The sequence below is a fragment of the Stenella coeruleoalba genome (assembly GCF_951394435.1).
Source record: "Stenella coeruleoalba genome assembly, chromosome: 8".
NCBI classification, from domain to species: Eukaryota; Metazoa; Chordata; class Mammalia; order Artiodactyla; family Delphinidae; genus Stenella; species Stenella coeruleoalba.
The window spans coordinates 104,511,307-104,530,084 of record NC_137154.1 but is presented as its reverse complement, the minus strand read 5'-3'; the positions used below and the strand labels follow the sequence as shown (position 1 = coordinate 104,530,084).

Below are 18,778 nucleotides of genomic sequence, written 5' to 3'. Positions count from 1 at the left end.
TAGCTGCTCTTGTGTGAAAATCAGGGGGCAACAGGGTGGCTCTGAGAGCTTTTAAAGGCTTTCTCCTCTCCTAACAATGCATCAGAGGAGAGATCTGCCTCATGCGCTTTTCACATGCGTGTATCTGTCCCGGAGTCGCCATGGTGACGCTGTGTATGTTTGCACGGCTGGAAGCATCAGAGATGGAAAATGAAGCCAGGGTGGACCAGAGCAGGGAGCTCTGCAGGAATTTCCCTCTGATCCTCTGCAGGCAGTCAGCTAAACAGAAAGCTAATGTGCCCGTCGGAGCTTCATCATCAAACTTGGTATTTCCAACGGCTCAAGGAGGGAAGAAGTCACAAAGCACAACAGTTATTCCTGGGAGTGTTCAGGTAAACCTATCTTCCCCAAGCAGAGTTCAGCAGGTAGGGATTTCCTAGTGAGAGTCCCGCGGGTCGGTCCTGCAGGCCCAGGTGCAGCACCAACACAGCAGGGCGGAAGGGAGGGTCTCAAAGACAGTGGGTGGGACCGCTGTCACCAGTGGGGCCGACAGCACACAGGTCAGGAAGGCATCCATGATGTCCGTGCTGCCTGGACCTGTGCGTCTGTGAGGGATCCCTTTTCTAGATGAGACCTGTCACCTCGTTGCTGATGTCCCACAGGCGAGAACCTCAGTGTTCACGGCAATTCCTCAAGCAAGACAGTCAGCCTTTTAACCACTTCTTTGTCTTCTTAATCACCTCCCAACATTCCCTTAAATCGAGGGAGGCATAAACTAGACAACACGGAGGATTCTGACCAGCATTTAGTCCAATGATGGACTAATGTCTCTATCACCTAAACTTATTTTTAGGTAAATCACATAACATACGTATGATGGTCAGCATTTAATCCAGTGTCTAGCTCAAAATATTAGGTGCTCAAAAATATTTGTCAAACAAATGAGCAAAGTTCCCATAGATAGGTGGGACAGTGTCCAGGAAATATGGAAATGATTCCCACCTAGAGGTCTCGTGAGCTGCTTTGCAAGGGGTACGGTACAGAGAGACTGTTGAACAGGATGGGGTGCTAAGCTAACTGTGCATCTAACCCACCCCCCTTTCTTACATAGAGTCATTCCTACACAGACTTCAGGAGCATGGAGATCAAAATGTACCTGGAAATGTACTGTAGATCTCAGCTGACCGGTAGAATGTCTTTCCCACTATGAAGGCCTAAGATTTGGGCAGATGGCAAAGCAGGCTAAAAATAACATAAAATATACAAAACATCATCGCATTTTCCTGCAGGCAGTAAAAACAACTTCTTAGGCCGGCAGCAAAGCTCCAAATAAAAAGTGCACTGAAATGTGTTTTGCAGGATGGAGATACTGTCTGAAAGAGCACCTGAGTACTCTCCTGAATTTATAGGCTGCTTTGTCGCTGTTCGCTTTTGTATCAGGCGAAGTAATAAAGTCATTCAGTCGTTCAACAGACATTTATAATCTAGAGCAGTGGTTCTCTACCGGGGCAATTCTGTCCCCCAGGGCACATGGGTAACATCTGAAGACATCTTTGATTGTCACAGCTTGGTGGAGGGTGCTACTGGCATCTGGGAGAGGCGAAGGATGATGCTAAACATCTTACAGTGCACGGAACACAAAAGAATAATCTGACCCCAAATGTTGAGGAACCTCAGAGAGGGAGATAGAAACCCATGGCAGCACATAGTGAGGTTTCTATCCAAGTCCTAGGGAGTCGGAGAAAGCTTATCAGATGAGTGATACGCACACTGACACCCGAAGAAGAATTAGGAGTGAACTTAAGTGGAAAACAGGATCCCAAGCAGAAGAAACGACTTAGGCAAAAGCCTGGAGATGAGCACGTAAAGAACTGCAAATAGAGTAGACCTTCTCTAAAGCAACCTTCCCTTATATCAACTCTTGTAAAACAAACTGACTGCTGCCCACAGCACACTGAGCGTGCATGGGTGTAAGCCTGTGCGCTTCTGTACCCCCAGATGAGTTAAATGCTTATCAAGGGTCAGCTGTGTTTGTTCCCAAGGCTGCTTATGCCAGTTTTAGTGTTATTGAATTAAATACCATGTAAACTCATGAAATATGATTGTGAAAAGAAAGTTGCTGTTTTTATTCTAAGTAGAATGCTTTGAAAAGATTTAATGAAGGTGAATCCTAAAAAGAAAATATTATCAAATTAGATATGGGTAAAACAACTTCAATAGCTTGAGGAGGAAAAAAAGTCTTTAAAAGATAGAAGAATTATGCACTCACATTGCTTCTCAAGTGTCAAGTCTATGATATACTTTTTGGAAGACTGCAACTGGAAATCATAAATAATCCATTATTGGTGTGGTTTATACAAGAAAGATGACTCTCAACAACCATCAACTTACTGACACTCCAAGAAAAGGTCTTGGCCCTATTTCAAAACATTGCTGAATAGATGTACACTTATGTGTTTTGAAATAAAATATGCATCCCATGTATACAGCATTTTTATGGTTCTCTGTTTCACCCAAACAATTTTTATTAATTTTATCAGATAACACAGTTTCTACCATATCTGGGTACAACTGAGCACAGGGCAAGCAGAGGATTTGGCCATAGATGAGGAACAAGAGGTGAACTGGGGCCTGATGAGGAGTTTCTTGTGCTTGGATCTTCGTCAGAAATAGAAGCCATGGGGCTTCCCTGGTGGCGCAGTGGTTGAGAGTCTGCCTGCCAATGCAGGGGACACGGGTTCGTGCCCCGGTCCGGGAAGATCCCACATGCCGTGGAGCGGCTGGGCCTGTGAGCCGTGGCCGCTGAGCCTGCACGTCCGGAGCCTGTGCTCCACAATGGGAGAGGCCACAGTGGTGAGAGGCCCGCGTACCGGAAAAGAAGGAAAAAAAAAAAAAAAGAAATAGAAGCCATGAAAATTGTTTAATCAGGGAGTTACCTGACCACATAATGTGCTTTGGAAAGGTATCACCTGGCTGCACTGCAGAGCACGGATTGGAGGGAAGCAAGATGACAGGCCAGCAGTCCAGTTAGGAGGGCTCTGAAAGGGTTAGGGTTTCCTGTGACCATGGAATAAAGAAGTAGCATTCGGGTTCCAGAGCCAAAAATGGATTCAAGGGATATTTATGAATTAGTATCCTAACTGATGGACTGAACATAGCATATGAGGGAGGCTTGCATCAAAAACCACACTTAAGTTCGGGGCTTGGACACCTGAGTCGCTGGTGGTGATATTCCTGAGACAGAAAACAAAATCGAAGAATTCGGCCAGGGTGGGAAGATGATGAGCTCAATTTTGGACACGTTGAACCTCAGAATCCTACGGGACATCCAAGTAAAGATGCTGAGTACACGGTTAGGCTCATGGGTGTGGCGCTCAAAAGGAAGTCTCAGGCTGAATACTTAGACTTGTGAGTAATCAGCATATAGAAAAAAAATTGGAGTCAGAAACAAAATCGCCTGGCTAGGAAATGAAAAGTTGGCCTAAGACAAGATACATAAAATATTCATACGAATCAATAAGGAAAAGCCCCAATAAAAGAATATGCAAAATACATAAGAAAAAGATACTTCTCAGAAGAGGAAAAACGTGAAACAAATCAATACGTGAAATGCAACTGTCTTACCAGTCAAGAAAATGCAATTAGTGTCACATGAGATCATTTTCATGCCACTATATTGACAACAATTAATAAGTCTAACAATGTCAAATATTGGAAAGGATAAGGATTTGAGGAAGGTCGTACTCTACTGGCAGGATTGTACCTTTCCAACAGCTTTGGAAGACACTTCGGCATTATCTTACAAAGTCTACCCAATGATTCTGTTCACACATATGACCCTAGACACAGTCTGGAATACATGCACCAGGAGACATCTGCCAAAAACATTCAGCACAAATGTTCATAATAGCACAATACAAGAAGCTACCGACAGGGTCAACAACAGGGAATGGATGAAGCATGGTCTATTCACAAAAAGCATGGTTGCAAAGAAGTAAAAAAGCGTGAACTGCACATACAGGCCACAACATGAGGGAATCTTGGAAACAACGTTGAATGGAAAAGAAAGAATCCCAGAAGACTTCAACTGGTATATTATTTTAACAAAACTTCAAAAGAGCAAAACTAAACAAAATATCATTTCTGTATTTATGCATTGTGGGTAAAACAAAATGAAAAACCTGAAGGACGGTCAAGAAAATTTAAGATAGTGATGCTCTCTGGGGGGAGAGAAGCAGCAGGACAAAGGGAGGAAGAGGGAGCACGTGGGTAGACACAAGTTGGGGAATGTATCCTTCAGGTTCATGGATACTCATTATATTACTGTAATGTATAACTTACATATAGGTTATGAATATACTTTTGTATAAATCAAATAGCTTATTAAAACTAATAAAGAAAAATGAAAAAGTTGCCCTTAGATATACAACTTGTGTCCTGTTCTGGACTCAAACACTGCATGGTTTATTCCTTGGTTAAAATTTTTAGTGAACTGTGTTTTAGGACTTTAACCTCCTTCACCATACGTACAAACTTGCGACCCAACCCTAGGATACATACAGGACCACAGCGTGTGCGTTTTGGGGTGATAAAATTATTTATGGCTTCACTTTATTAATATTTTCCCATCACCCTGACTCATTCGATTATTTATTTTCATTCCTTTAGATGCATTTGTGTAAGCCACCTCACATGCCTTGTGGAATGAAGCAGGGTGAAAATAATCAAACGTAAAATACTCTATCCCACAGGGGAGAAAAGCAATTCAAATTCTGTCATATTTTTTTCCATTTATGGCAGAGAATGCAGAAATGTGGGCAGTTCCTTTCTTCTGATTGGCAAGCTGTTGCAAAACGTCTACCAGAGCTCCTGGCAGCCAGGAAGAAGGTAGCCAGAAAGTCACTCACCGGTTGTGTCAGAGAATGGACTGGGGGCTCACTAAGCCCCAGAGCTCTGGATCCTCAGCCAGGGTCTCGGGGGAAAATCAGACACAGTTCTGAGAAGGCTCCCAGAGGCCCTGCGCCGTGAGGTGGCCCCAGCCCCTGGACCACACTACTCCATCAGTCTGCTGCTGCCCACCTGCATGGCCCCCAGCCCTCCAGGCCAGGAGGGAAAGGGACCCCGTATGCAGGCGCTCTTACCCACTACCCACTGGTGCCTGGAGAAGCAAAGGGTTCTAGGCTGGGTATTGGTGCCTATTCCACAGCGGGGCAGGGCCACTCTTCGAAAGATGTTACAATCCAACTGCCAGGAACCTGCGGGGTCCTGTCTGTGTTCTAAGAATTTTCTGCATCCCAGAGGGGGTCAGGATCATTGGTCTCTGACGCTATAGCAACATAATAAAACTGACAGAAGCCACAGACCAAGGCCTGGGTCAGCAGTCCTGACTCCCCACCCAGTCCCAGGGGGCTCCAGAAAATAAACTATGGGGGCAACAGTCTGCTTCAAGCTGTAAGGGAAGGGCTGGGAGAGGCTCCCACCACCTATGCTTCCCCTTGGTCCACAGATGGCTGTGACCGCACAAGCCCATGGTAACCCTCGTCCACTGTTCCTCCCTGCAGAAGCCCCAGTGCTCTCTGTAATGAAGAAAGTGGGAGAGAAGTTGGCCTCCTCCAAGCTTATTCAGACCTCAGAATAGTCCTCCTTCTTTACCACCTCCTCTTCCTGTGGTCCCTTAGCTCTGGAACCAGTTCTGTGCAGAATGAATCTTTAGGAAGTCTCTGCTCAGAGGCACCTACAACTTTGTCTCTAGAAAGACGGCAAGTAGAGAACAGCTTTCTAAAGATGTCCAACTCATTCTGGACACAAAGTAAGCCATTTGGTCTGTGTAACACCTCAACCATCTTCCGGCCCCCATTCTGAAACCACCATGCGATACCAGAGAAAACATTCTGTTTTGAGGACTCACCAGCAGCAGCAAACCCTCTGGACCAAACCTGCCTGCTCAGAAGCCACGAGGTAGAGTTCTTGGGCCCCGGCACAGCTATCCGACAGCCTAGACATTACAGGATGCGGTGTTAGATTCTGTAGTGAAAGAAATGTCAGACCCCTGCAATATCCAATCACTCCATAGCGCCTGCTCTCCCGAGAGGGTAGAAGCCAAAGAAATGGTCCTGAGACTGCTTCCCGCTTGAGAAATGAGACAATCAGGGCCTTAGGTCTGAGTCAATCCAGGAGCACACACAGTCTCTTAAATGGGTCCAAGGTGAGCAGGGGACGTGTTCGTACATGGCCACCTTTAATGGCTCTGTCCCTACCTAGGCTTCTGGCTCTCAACCCTAAAGAGAGATGTGACCCCCGCACTCACCGGCCAAGGGATTTCCTCCAGGCTCTTCCTCCCACCTTTGTTCTTACTGATGTAGAACAGTTGCAATTTTGAAGTCGAACAGTAGAAAGGTGACAGCATCTGTGAAAAATGTTATTGAAAAATGTAGCTTCCTCCCGCCGGTGCACACCCAGTTTCTTCCTCTCTGCCCGGAGCCTTCTCCTGGGCAGCCCACCATGTTTTCTCACTTGGCTTCTCCCCAAGACACCCCCTCTCACATCAGAGGGAGGGGTTCCCAGGCCTGACTCTGGTTGCTGGCACACCACAGCCCAGACCCCTGCTCTTGGAGCTGTTTAATAAAGTTAAGAAATAATATACAAAGGTATGCATTTTTACCATTATTATCCTGAGCAGAGAACCCTGCTTAACTGCTCCCTGACAGCCGACTGATTTCCAATCTTGGGTTTATATTACATTTGCAGAGCATAAGCTTTTCCCTAGGTCAGCATCACCAAAGTGCATTCCTCAAAAGAGAGGGATTCCATGGCTTGAATATACCTATTCGTTTGCATAGTAGATGCTCCTACAAGTTTCACATGATTATTCATATTCTAACTTCTCATAAAGCCAGTTTTACTGGCTTTCACCTATTTCCCATAACATCTATAAGCACCTCTGAGAACAAGAGTTCTGGAGAATACACTTTGGACAATGCTGTCCAAAGCTTATCTTTGAACTGAGATTGCAAGTTGGACATTCTTTCAATCTATCCCTAGAGGACTTTGTGAGGTCCTTCCTCAACTTGGGTGAACAGAGTGACCAAAAGATTTCTTATTGAACACCTGTTACTCCTCTCTTTTTTTCCTTTCTGTAGTTAAATCTTGCTCACAGTCACACACTAATATAAATTAAAGCCACAATGAGATATCACCAGATACCTATCAGAATGGCCAAAACAAAAAACAGTGACAATATCAAATCCTTGTGAAGAGGAAGAGAAACAGAATTACCTCTCCGTTCACTGCTGGTGGAAATATAAAATGTGGCAGCCATTCAGGAAAACGGTTTGGCAGCTCCTTATGTAACTAAACATGCAACACCGTACAACCCAGCAATTGTACCTGTGGGCATTTATCCCATAAAAATGAAAACGCATATAAACACAAAAACCTGCACATGAATGATCATGGCCGCTTTACTTGTAACAGCCCACAACTGAAAACGGCCCAGAAGTCCTTCAGCGGGTGAAAGGTTAAACAAATGATGGTACATGCATACTGAGGAATACTACTCAGCAAGAAAAAGGAATGAGCTATTTTTATACAATAAAGTGTGGATGAATCTCAAGAGAATTATGTTGAGTAAAGGAAAGGCAATCCCCCTAAATTATGTATGGTATGATTCCATTTATATAACCTTCTTGAAATGACAAAATTACAGAGATGGAGAAGAGATAAGCGATTACTATAGGTTAGAGACAGTAGGGGCTGGGCAGTGGGAGGAAAGTGGTGTTTCCCTCTAAAGGGGGAAACAAAGAATCCTTGTGCTGAGCAGCTGTTTTATATCAGGACTGTGAGAGTGGACACAAGAGCCGACATATGTGATAAAATTGCATAGAACTAAACACACACACACACACACAAATGAATACATGTAAAACTGGGGAAATCTAAATAAGACTGGTGGATTTTACCAACATCAATATACTGACCGTGATATTGTACTTTAGCCTTGCAAAATGTTACCATTGGGGAAACCGGGCAGAGTACCCGGGATCTCTCTGCATTGCTCTTTAAAATTGCATGTGAATCTACAGTTATCTCAACTTGAGGGCAGAGACTATATAAAAGGTTAAATGTACAGATGAATTTTTCATGCCTCCAATGTAGGCAAGGTGATATTTCATAACCTACTGATACGCTAGTTCTGTCTCTTCTAGGAGAAAACAAGAAATAATGTTAATTATAATGAAGGGATTCTTGTTAGACAGGGGAATTTCTCCCGATCAGAATGCTAATGACCAGAGGCTCTGCAATCTCCCTCCGGGGATGGGACACAAATTTGCGCAGCATTTGCTGTTTTCCTGGGAGGCCTTCCACAAACTACTAGCCCCCCCACCCCCGCTTCTCTCTGCTTCACAGCACCCGTCTGTGCCATTCTGTATCACATACTGTTTATAAACTCCATCATCTTGTCTGTCTCCCATGCAAAGTGAGCTCTGTGGGAGAAGGATTTTGCTGTACTGTTGAATACCATGTGGCCCGATACAAACATGATCAAAATTCAGTAATTTTAAAAACAAAATATCTTAAAAGTAGTACAGAATCCTGTCTTTGGAAAGCTTTCCCTTGTTATCTTCATGGGGACAGGGAGATGGATGAGATGACCTCACCGGTCCCTTTCACTAGAAGAGTCAGTGGTCCTCTTTGTTCACAGCTGTTTCCTGTATCAGGGACTTCACAATACTGTTCCCTAATCTGGGAAGAGTTTCCCACCAACACTTAGTTATTTGGGGGGTTCTTTTGAAAGCTTTATTTGGGTAATTGACACATAATAAACTGCATGATTTAAAATGTAAAAATTTGATAATTTCTACATATATATACACCCATGAAACCAAACCATAATCAAGCTAATGATATATATATACACACACATATATATGTGTGTATGTGTATAAATATATGTAACATATATTATATGGACATATGCTTATATAGTCTATGGATATATAAATGGATATATAATCACTCCAAAAGTTTCCTCAGCCCCACCCTGACATTCCATCCCCAGACAACCACTGATCTGCCTTCTGTCACTATAAATTAGTTTATATATTCTAGACTTTTATATAAATGGAAACCTACACTATATACTCTTTTATGTCTGGCTTCTTCCACTCAGGATAACTATTTTGGGATTCTGACATGTTGTTGCAGGTGTATCAATACTTCATTACCTCCTTATTGATGACTGTAGTCCATTGTACGAATATACCACAACTTATCCACTCACCTGTTAATGGACATTTGAGTTGTTCCCAGTTTTAGGCTACTACAAACAAAGTTGCTATGAACGTTCAGTAAAAGCCTTTGCTTTTAATTCTCTTAAATGAATACTAGGATGATAATGGCTGAGTCCTATGGTACCTGTGCCACTTTTTTTTTTTTTTTTGCGGTACGCAGGCCTCTCACTGTTGTGGCCAATCCCATTGCAGAGCACAGGCTCCGGATGCACAGGCTCAGCGGCCATGGCTCACGGGCCCAGCCGCTCCGCGGCATGTGGGATCTTCCCGGACCAGGGCACGAACCCATGTCCCCTGCATCGGCAGGCGGACTCTCAGCCACTGCGCCACCAGGGAAGCCCTTGTGTCACTTTTAAAGAAACTGTCAAACATTCCATAGGGAATGCATGTTTTACGTTCCCACCAACAGTGTATGAAAGATACAGGCCTTCCATATCCTCGTCTGCACTTGGTATGGTCAAGCTCTTAAATTTTAGACATTCTAATAGGGCTGTAGTTGTATTTCATCGCAGTTTTAATTTGTGCTTTCATTTCGCTAATAACAACGCTGAACATCTTTCCACGTGCTTTTCTGCAGCTATATATCTTCTTTGGTGAAGCACATGCTCAAATCTTTTGCCTATTTTTTAATTAGGTTGTTTATTTTCTTAATAAAGAGATTTTATATATTCTGAGTACCAGTCCTTTAATAGATATGTGCTTTGCGAATACTTTTTCCTTGTGGCTTGCCTGTCTTAGATCAGAAATACTTAATTTTGGTGAAGTCTATTTTAACAATTTTCCTTTCATGGATCATGCTTTTGATGTTGTGTCTAAGAAATCTTTGCCCGTCCCAAGTTTAAGAAGATTTTTCTCCTTAGTTTTTTCCTAGATGTTTCATAGTTTTAAGTTTTACGTTCAAGTTCCATGATGCATTCTGAGTTAATTTTTGCATATAGAGCAGAGAATGGATCAGAGTTCTTCTTTTAAATACGGATATCCCATTGTTCCATTACTATTTGTCAATATTGCCTTTGTACCTTTGTCAAAAATCGAGGGACAACTTCCGGTTTCCAGTCACACATGTTAGGGGCTTGGAAGTCATCAATCCCAACCTCACAACAAGAAAAAATGCTAACAAACTAAAAACCAACTGCTCCTCTTAGATCTGTCAGAGAATTGAGGTCAAAGGACAAATCGCAGGGCTTCCCTGGTGGCACAGTGGTTGAGAGTCCGCCTGCCGATGCAGGGGACGTGGGTTCGTGCCCCAGTCCGGGAGGATCCCACATGCCGCGGAGCAGCTGGGCCTGTGAGCCATGGCCGCTGAGCCTGCGCGTCCGGAACCTGTGCTCCGCAACGGGAGAGGCCACAGCAGTGAGAGGCCCGCGTACCGCAAAAAAAAAAAAAAAAAAGGACAAATCGCAGTGACAGGTGCATACAGAGAAACAGAACTTACAGGAGCAAACACCCTAGCTGGAGCCCAGTAGGAACACTTAAGGGATAATTAACTAATTTCTGCAGACGGAGCTGTGGTCTAGCTTGAGCGATTAAAAGCTCCTGGGAGCCCAGTCTTAGGCAAGCCCCCTACACCTTCATCAGTTTACCCTCCAGGAACCCCATGAAGTTCTCAGGGCAAAGATCAGAGAAAAATCTCCTCACACTTTCAACTGGAGAGCAGTAATCATCTTGTAACATGCCCAGAGTTCTCTCTCTCTCCTTAACAGAGGTCTGCCTTCAAGGGAGACTATTCCACCAGAGCCTGACTGAGCTGGGAGAAGCAGTATGCCCAACACCAGCCCCTCTGGCTGTCAACGTGGTGACGGGAAAACCGAACTCCAGCCTCCTCTAGCTTTCCAGTCCTGCCTGAGAGGGCACAGGGAGAAGCTGAGAAGCAGTCATGAAGGTCATTGCCCAGAGGTACAGGCTCACGGTCACATGATTATGACTGAGACATAGTCAGGTGATCACAGAATGCTTCCCCTCCCCCCTTCACCCACACATTACCACCGTCTCATTAGGGCTCCTGCGTAATAAAGGGACTGCAGCTAGAAGAACTGTGGACTTTATTAAAATTTTCAACTTTGCTCTGCAAAAGACTCTGTGAAGAAAATGAAAAGACAAGACGGACTGGGAGAAACGGCTTGCAAACCACATAACTGCTAATTGACTAGTATTCAAAACATACAAAGAACTCTTAAAACTCAACTTTCAAAGCTCAACAATAAGAGAATAAGCCAAATTAAAAATGAGCAGAAAACCTGGACAGACACCGCAGCAAAGAAGATACACAGATGGCAAGCAAGCATATGAAAAGGTATTCCGCATCCTATGTCATTAGAGAAATGCAATGAGATACCACCACCACCTATTAAAACAGCAAAAATCCAAAACACTGACAACACCAAATGCTGGCAAGGGATCTGGAGCAACAGGAACTCTCATTCATTGCTGGTGGGGATGCCAATAATGGTAGAGTCACTTTGGAAGATGGTTTGGCAATTTCTTACAAAGCTAAACACACTCTGACCATGCAATCCAGCAGCCACACGCCTTGGTATTTGCCCAAAGGAGCTGGAAACAGATTGACACAAAAATCTGCACACAAATGTTTGTAGCAGCTTTATCCATAATTTCCAGCAACCCAGGTGTCCTTCAGTAAGTGAACGGAGAAACAAACCGTGACACATCGTACAATGCAATGTTATGCAGCACTAAAAAGAGATGAGCTATCAAGCCGGGAAAAGACATAGAGGAACTTAAATGCAAATTTGTTATGAAAGAAGCCAATCTGACAAGGCTATATACTTGTGTGATTCAAATTATATGGCATTCTGGAAAAGGTAAAACTATGGAGACAATAAAAAGATCGTGGGGAGGGATGAATAGTGGAGCACGAGGGATGTTTAGAGCAGTTAAACTTCTCTGTATGATACTGTAATTGTGGATATATGACATTTTGCATTTGTCAAAACCCATAGAACATGCAACACAAAGAGTAAACCCTAATATAAACTATGGACTTCGGTTAATAATAATGTATCAGTATTATTTTAATCAATATTGTTATAATCAATTATATTAACTACACTGATGCAAAATGTTAATAATAGGGGAAACTGGGGGTGGGAAGGTAGTATGAGGATATGTAAGAGTTCTCTGTAGTTTCTGCTTGATTTTTCTGTGAACCTAAAACTTCTCTAAAATCTCTAAAAATAAAGTCTGTTAATAAATAAAATTTAAAATCTATTGACTGTATATGTCATACATGTATGGATCTATTTCTGGACTCTATTACATTCCATGATCTATTTGCATCCCTTGAGTTCAATGCCGCATTGTTAACTTTATAATAAGTCTCAAAGTGTGTTCAAGGATTAATTCAAATTTATTCTTTTTAAGGTTTATTTTTACTATTCTAGATCCTTTATATGTCCAAGTGAAATTTTTTTTTCAAATGGGACCTAATTAAACTTAAAAGCTTTTCCAAGTGAATTTGTAAATCAGTTTGAAACTTTCTACACAAAAAGCCTTCTGGGATTTTGATTGGGATTGCATTGAATCCGTAGATCAATTTGGGGAGAACTGACATTTTCACAATGCTTGGTCTTCCAATCCATAAACAAAATATAGCTTTCATTTAATTCCTCTTTAATTCTGTCTCAGCTTTGCTTTGTAATTTCAGTGTAAACATCTTGCACATCTTTTGTTCAATGTATCCCTAGGCATTTCTATTTTGTGATTCAATTGTAAATGGTATTTTCATTTTAATTTTGATTGTTGCTAGCATATAGAAATGTAATTGATTTTTAAACACTGATCTTATACCCTGCAACCTTACAAAGTTCCCTTATTAGTTCTAGTAACTTTTTTGTAGATTGCATGAGATTTTCTACATAGACAAGCATGTGTTCTATAAATAAAGACAATTTACTTCTTCCTTTCCAATCTGGGTGACTTTCATTTTTTTCTTGCCTAATTGTACTAGCTAGAACCTATAATATAATGCTGAATAGAAGTGGTTGAAAAGGACATCCTTATCTTGTTCCTGATCTTGAGGGAAAACACTGAGTCTTTCAACATTAAGAATAATGTTAACCGAAGAGACTTGTAGATTGCCTTTATCAGACTGAGAAAGTTCTCTTCTAATCCCACTTTGCTGAGAGTTTTTATCATGAATGTATATTAAATTTTGTCAAATATTTTTCTGCATCTATGGAAAAACTCATATATTTTTCCTTTTTTAATGGATTAATAACATGGATTTTCTAATGTTAAATCAAACTTTCTCATTCCTAGGATAAAATCAACTTGGTCTTGGGGCATTCTTCTTTTTACTTTATTGTTAGATTGAATTTGCTAACATTTTATTAAGCATTTTTGCCTCTAAGTTCATGATGTATGTTTGTCCATAATTTTTTCTTGTAATGTTTTTACCTAGTTTTGATATCAGACTAATACTGACCTCATAATAGTAGTTATGAAGTGCTCCCTCCTCTTCAGTTTTCTAAAGTAGTTTGTCTATAATTGGTATTTTTCTTTAAATGTTTGGTAGAAGTCACCCAAGAAGACTTCAAGACCTGTAGTGTACTTTGTGGAAGGTTTTTTTTTTTTTTTTTTTTCTTTTTTTTTTGCGGTTCGCGGGCCTCTCACTGTTGTGGCCTCTCCCGTTGCGGAGCACAGGCTCCGGATGCGCAGGCTCAGCGGCCATGGCTCACGGGCCCAGCCGCTCCGCGGCATGTGGAATCTTCCCAGACCGGGACACGAACCCGTGTCCCCTGCATCGGCAGGCAGACTTTCAACCACTGCGCCACCAGGGAAGCCCTGTGGAAGGTTTTTAATTACAGATTCAATTTTAAAATAGATATAGGGCTATTCAAGTTATTTTTCTTGAATGAGTTTTGGTAATTTATATTTTTCAAGGAAATTGTCCATTTCATCTGAGTTGTCTAATTTGTTGACATAAAGCTCTTCATACTATTGTCCTATTCTTCTAACATCTGTAGGACCCAGTGTGCTATCAGCTCTCTCATTCCTGATATTGGTAATTTGCATATTCTTGTTTTTTTATTTACTAGTAAGTCTGGCTAGCGTTTCATCAATTTTATTGATCATTTCAAAGAAACAACTTTGGGAGGTTTTTTGTTCTATAGTTTTCTGTTTTTTATTTCATTCATTTCAACTCTGATCTTTATTATTCCTTTTCTTCTGGGTTTAAGTTGCTCTTCTTTTTCTAATTTCTCAGGGTGAAAGCTGACATCAGTGATTCAAAACCTTTCTTCTTTTCCAATGTAGGTGTTTATTGCTATAAACACCCCTCAATGTACTGCCTTAACTGCATCCCACAAGTTTTGATGTTTTGTGTTTTTATTTTTATTCAGTTTAAATTAATTTTTAATTTTCATTTTTATTTCCATTTTGACCCATTGCTTACTTAGATGTTTGTTATTTTGTTTCCAAATATTTAGGAATTTTCCAGAAATTTTTCTGTTACTGATTTCTAATTTAATTCAATTATACTCAGAGAACTACTTTGCATGAATTGAATCCTTTAAAATATATTGAGACTGTTTTATGGCCCAGAATATGGCATATCTTGGTCAATATTCTATGTGCACTTGAAGAGAAATGTATTCTGCTTTGTTAGATGAAGTGTTCTATAAATGTAAACTTTAAGGTCAAGTAGGTTGATAGTGTTTTCCAAGTCTTCTTTAGAATTAGTCATTCTGCCTACTTGTTCTGTCAATTACTGACAGAAGGATGTTGAAATTTCTGACTATAATGTTAGATTTGTGTACTTCATCTAGCAGTCCTGCCTATCAGTGTATACTTCATGTATTTTGAAGCTCTGTTATTAGGTGCTATACATTTAGATGCATAAAGTCCTCTTGAACTGACCTTTTTATTATTAAGACATGACCCAATGTATCCCAGTAATATTCTTTACTCTGAAATCCTTGTTAATCTGATCATAATGTAGCAATCCAGCTGTCCTGTCATTAGTATTATCATGGTATATCTTTTCCCATCCCTCACTTGCAATATGTTTGTGTTCTTACACTTAAATTGGCTTTCTTCTAAGAAGCATAAAGTGTGTCTTATGTTTCAAGCTGATATTCTCTGCCTTTTAATTAAAGTATTTAGACCACTGACATTTATACGATTGAATTTAAATTTATTTGTTTTCCATTTGTTCCACATTATATACAATGTCTCCTTTTCCTCTGGTTGCTTTAAAGTGTTCTTTTTATAACTGGTTTTAAGCAAACTGATTACGTGTTTTCATGTAGTTTTCTTTGTATTTAACTTCTTGAATCTGTGGATTTATTATTTCCATTAATTTGAACAAAATTTTGTCGTTATTTATTCAATTTTTTTACCATGAGCCCTCTTTTTGAGGGACTCCATTATGCAGCTATTTGGCCATTTGAGTCACCCCACAGCTCATTAATGGTCTATTTTTTTTTTCTTCAGCACTTTTCTGTGTTTTATTTTATATAGTCTCTATTATTATGTCCTTAAGTTTCTAATTTTTTCTTCCACAATATTTAATCTGTCATTGATCCCACCTAGTGTATTTTTAAATCTCAGACACAGCAACCTTCACTTCTAGAAGTTTTTGTGTCTTTTTTAATATTTTTTCTGTGTCTACTTAATGTGTTCTATCCTTTCTCCACCTTTTTGAGTATGCAGAATACAGTCACAATTACTGTTCTGATGTCCTTTCCTATTAATTTTATCATCTGTGTCACTTCTGTGTCAGTTTTGGTTGACTGATTTTTTTTCTCATTATGGGTTTCATTTTCCTGTTTCTTTGCACATCTAGTAATTTTCTAATGGATGCCAGACATTGTGATTTTACCTTGTCATGTGCTAGGTATTTTTGTATCCTTATAAATATTCCAAGTTTGGATTTTAGAATATGGCTAAGTTACTTGAAAACATTTGACCTTTTCAGAACTTGGTTCAAACTTTGTTAGGTGGAAAACAGAGCTGCATTTAGTGTAGGAGTAATCTTCCCCACTGTTGAGGAAGACTCTTCTTAAAACTCTTCCTGATGCCCCTTAAATTATAAGATTTTCTACCATGGATTTGGGAAACAGGCAATACTCTAACCCTATGTGATGTTCAGTTATCATTTTCCCCTAATCCTTTCAAGGTGATTCTTCCCCCAACTTTGGATAATTTTCTCATGTGCATGGCCTGATCAGTACTCAGCTGAACACTTGAAGGGGACACCCTCTCTGTGCAGGTCTCTCCTCTCTGGTGATCTTCCCTGATAATCCTAGCTGTCTTGGCTTTCCTGCACTCCCAGCTCCATCTTCTCAACTTAGGAAAGAAACTGTCCTGCCTGGCTTCGTCTCATCTGTATCATGACCTGAAAACATTTTCCAGACAGTAAGTTGGGGCAATTGTAGGACTCCCCTCATATGCTTCCTACTTCTTCATGATCGCTGCCTTTTGTTGCTTGATGTTCAAAGCTTATGTTTACCTTAGAGTAATATCTTTACCTAACATTACAGTTAAAGAGGGAACTGGCAGGTCAGCAAATTTCTCTGGTCAATATTCGATCCCCTTGCGTCCTCATTCATGGGCTGGAGCCTAAGAAACAAAGAGTCAGTGAACCTCTGTGTTCATCTAGTGAATGCTATTTGAGATTGAAGATTCAAGGAAGAACCTACACCAATGGAGAAGAAAGATGGATAAGTCCAAAACTCCTAATTTCCTTGTGGGTTATGAAAGATTCCCGATCCAAGAAAAAAGGAGGGTTCTACCAACACCTGGACCACCTTTATTTAATATTTTCCCCTAAATAAGCCACAGGTTCTGATAGAGCAAAACTGTCGGTCTTACAATGATATCCTAGCTTCTAGATCAGTGTCTGGCATGTTAGAGAAACTCAGGAAATATCAGATAGATGGACAAATCTAAGCATTAACCAGAAAATTCTCATACCCTCTAACCAATTTAGACAATGAACATATAGGGACAGAAAATGAAACCCAGGTCCAGCCTCACAGTTCTAGTCCATTTACCCCCCTTATTCGCTGGGCTCTAGGGAGCAGAACTGGACGATGAAAGGATGGATGACCTTTCATGCCACTTAGGGCCCCTCCCAGCATGTTACTGAAATTCTCTGCCAAACCCTAAAGCCTCAGGGCTCCTCTTAGCTCAGGAACATCTGTGCATTTCCTTAAATCCACTTCCAGATTTGATAAATATAAAAGGCAGAACAGTTGAGCAGCTCAAGGAAGTGAGTGAGGGGATAGCGGGTCCCTGTGCCCTGGAAATCTGGCACCATTGGACTGTGCTAAATTAGGTGCAAAGAAGCCATCTGGCCAATTTAGTTTTAATCCCTTCAAGTTTGTTGAAAAATATTTGCCTGTAGATTGAAAGTGAAGGGAGAAGTTTCAAGTAGTATAATTAGACGTGATGCCAGAAAGTCTTGTCATAAGCCATCCAAGAGCAAGGAAGGAAAATAAAGAAGAAATTGCAAATATAATTAAATAAATACACACAATAAGTGATAATAAACCCAAGCAGGCCTTGGCCTCAGCCCCTGCATTCTTCCAGGCGGTTCACCGCGCTGTGCGCCGGGCTGCTTGGCAGGCCGGGCTTAGCTGGGCTGGGTTCAGCAGTGCTCAGGAATGCGATGGGGAGGAGGCTGCCAGGCAACCGCAGCCCTGGCAGGTTGTCACAGAGAGGTTAGAAGGGACTGACAGATACCGCGTAGCGCCTTGTCTCTGGGCACCCTGTACTGTCCCAGGTGTACCTGGCCTCCAGGATGCACAAACTCACCACTTCCTCGCCCCAGGAAAAAAAGACAGGCTGCAGAAAGCATCTCTAGGGCTAAGCGCATGTGCCTGAATCATTCTGTATTTAATGACCACTATTCAGCAAGTGCCTTGCATTCCCTAATCTCTGAGAACCTATGCAGCAAAAGTTGACGTGGATTCCAGATTCTTGCATGTCTTGGGGCAGTGCCAGGAGACGCTGGAGATCCTGAACTTCAAGCGCTGGGATCACTGTAAGATCTCACACCAGCCAGGCGCAGAGTTCGGGAGCAAATCGTCAAAGGCAGGAGCGAAGAAGGATCCCCTCCACTGCTCTACTCAGGAGCACATTCAGGACCAAAGCTCCCAATTAAACGGGAAGGTACCACCTCCTCCCTATTTCACTGGTTCTGCACCCTGCCAGACAGATGCAAGTGGAGCAGTCCGTGCAGAACTGAGCCTATGGGGCAATCATGCTTGACGTAGCTAAAAAGAGCACCAGTCTTAGGGTCCAAAGGCACAAGCCTGTGTCTGGATCTATCACTTACTGACTCTGCAATCATGAGCAAGTCACTTAAGTCAATGAGATCAGCCTGTTCACGTACAAGATAGGATACCGTGTCCTACCGTAGTAAATCATAAAATGACATACAGATGTTAGCTGTTCTTACTGTTAAAGGCTCTTAGAAACTTGCTGGAAGTTTTCAAAGAAGGATACCTAGCAACTGGTGTACTCTTGGCTAAGAGTCGGGAGGATGG

The 18,778-nt window shown here is 41.6% G+C and overlaps 1 long non-coding RNA gene across 6 annotated transcripts in view; it reads right to left on the bottom strand.

Annotated features, from left to right (window-relative positions):
• Positions 1–18,778, bottom strand: part of LOC307190091 — a 287,522-nt gene that overhangs the window by 128,706 nt on the left and 140,038 nt on the right. For all 6 annotated transcript variants that reach the window (XR_013829362.1, XR_013829363.1, XR_013829364.1 and 3 more), the window contains exons 3-4: positions 6,287–6,385; positions 5,888–5,974 (exon numbers count right to left, since the gene is read on the bottom strand). This is a non-coding gene — a long non-coding RNA (uncharacterized lncRNA). The remainder of the gene's footprint in view (positions 1–5,887; positions 5,975–6,286; positions 6,386–18,778) is intronic.